The 2,341-nt window shown below is 46.6% G+C and overlaps 1 pseudogene; it reads left to right on the forward strand.

The window, feature by feature from the left end:
- Positions 1–1,631: 1,631 nt before the first annotated feature.
- LOC136657939 (5S ribosomal RNA) lies at positions 1,632–1,748 on the forward strand (annotated as a pseudogene).
- Positions 1,749–2,341: the final 593 nt, after the last annotated feature.

Here is a 2,341-nt window from a genome sequence, read left to right on the forward strand (position 1 = left end):
TGTGGTGATGCATTGGGTCTGGTGTGGGCTAAGCTGCATCCCTCAGGGGATTTTTGGTAAGGGTTATTTGTCCCCCTTGCCCGGGGGTTAGCTTCAATGGATGAACTTGGATCTGTGCCAGTGATATTGTTGGTCCAAATTCAAGTGGTGCAGGCGAATCAAGTCCGGGAAGTGGGTTTGGATTTGACACACACCATCACTGCTGAACCTGCCCTCCTCCTGAGCCTGATCTGCCCACCCCTGGCCCATCTCCTTCCTCTTCCACCCTCCTCTGCCCCTTTCAACCCTCTCCTGCCCTCCCCTACTCCTGTTCCACCCCCTGTGCAGGGCTGACCTCTCTCACTCCACCAGTGCACGCAAGAATGCTATGGCCTTCCCCCTGGCACACCAGATCCTTGTGCTGCCATAAGCTCTTTATGGAGGTTTTGTGGCAGCCAATGGCTGTAGATCACACATTCCATGGGTGTTTTCCTATCACTAGGGTCAGGTTGACAATCTGTTCCATCTGTTCCATCTACAAGCCCCATGTATTAGCTGTAGGTGTTTAAACCATTAGTGAAATATCCATATAGCCATATATATCGACAGCAATGACACATGCTTGAAAACCAACATTCACTAACATTCGACAGTCTCTTTGAGGATGTTAAACCCTGAATGCAGGCAGTCTCAAAATCAATATGACTGAACAATTGAAACACCTGTGCAACTTAATCCTTTCATCGACAACAACAGTGCTGGAGTACTTTAAAGGCTGACAAAGTGGATTGTAGTCCATGAAAGCATACGTTGAAGTAGACTGGTGGTTAGACTTTAAGGCAGGGCTTCACAAACTAGGGGGTTGCGACACCCCAGTCTGAGGGCCCTGGCCTCTGCCTCCTTAAGGGGTGGGGGCAGGGAGAGGCAACAACGCGATCCCCAGGATCACAAGGGGGGTGCAGGGACTGGGGTGCGCTTACCAGTCCCTGCTGCAGCCTCCTGGGAGTGCAGGGAGCACTGCGCGATGGTCTGCAGGGCTAACCAGTCTTCTAAAAGTGAAAGCGCAGTGATCTCTTTCTACTTCCAGTTCTGTGGAGGCAGAGCGCGATTGCTCCACGTTCACTTTCCAGAGGCTGGGGAGCCCTGTAGAAGGTTGCGCAGGGCTCCCCGCACCACTGGGAGGCTGCAGCAGGGACTGGTAAGTACATGCAAGTCCCTGCACCCCCCTTAGTGACGCGATCCTGGGGACCATACCGCTGCCTCCCATAAAGACTTATTGTGGTTCAAACTCTCCCAGAGAGTTTGAGAACCGCTGCTTTAAGGCATTACAAGACTGTTGCTTTTGCTGCCACTGAATAGCATATCTACCTCTCTGGAAATCATTCATTCATTCATTCATTCTCCTCCCTAATTAGCCTTGCCTTCATTTCATATCACAACTCATGTCTACATATGACATTTTGTAGGAAAATGGCAGGCTTTGTTACCAAATCTAATATTTTCATATGTAAAATCTAATTCTTCATGTGTAATAGAAATTAAAATCTTCTGAGGAATGATTTTACATATGATGGCCGAGTGATTAAAATTATCATAGACCTAGGATACTGGTTTTGAATATCTGATCTTTCCATCACCTGTTGGTGACCCACCTCAGCAACTGTTTCCCTGCACATGCCTGATCTCGTCTGATCTCAGAAGCTAAGCAGGGTCAGGCCTGGTTAGTACTTGGATGGGAGACTGCCTGGGAATACCGGGTGCTGTAGACTTATACCATAGCCTTTCAAGACTGAAGGTTGCCAACCACTTCTGGTGACCCACCAAAAATCAGGTTGTGACCCACCAGTGGGTACCAACCCACAGTTTGGGAGCCACTGCTATAGAATGTCTACCATGTTTTTCGCAAAATACTCTGCAGAATACCTCCATTTCACACAATGCCAGTAATGAACTCTGTAACCTACAAATATCGAGGAAATGTGTGCAGATTATTTTATTATATACATTGACTTGGGCATGCTACAGAATACCTAGGCACTCTATACAATACCTTAGTTTCACACATTGCCAGTAACATATGTATTTTAAAGCTTAGCAGACATGGGTGTACTTAGATTGCTAGGGAATGCTCTGTCAGTATTTCTGACATTGATACAATTTCAATGAAATAAAGCAGAGCAATGGAAGGAACAGCATTAAGCATGAAATAAGCGCATGCTCTCTCGCTAGAGTCACTGGAGCAGCAATGTTCAGCTCATACCAAAATTCTTAAGGCTTAACATTTTGAATTGCAATTTACATTTTCAAAATCCCCAAAAGACAAGTCAAAGACAAGCCAAAGAGCAGCTTCTTCTAACTTATA

This window comes from Tiliqua scincoides, chromosome 7 (assembly GCF_035046505.1).
Source record: "Tiliqua scincoides isolate rTilSci1 chromosome 7, rTilSci1.hap2, whole genome shotgun sequence".
Classification (NCBI taxonomy): Eukaryota; Metazoa; Chordata; class Lepidosauria; order Squamata; family Scincidae; genus Tiliqua; species Tiliqua scincoides.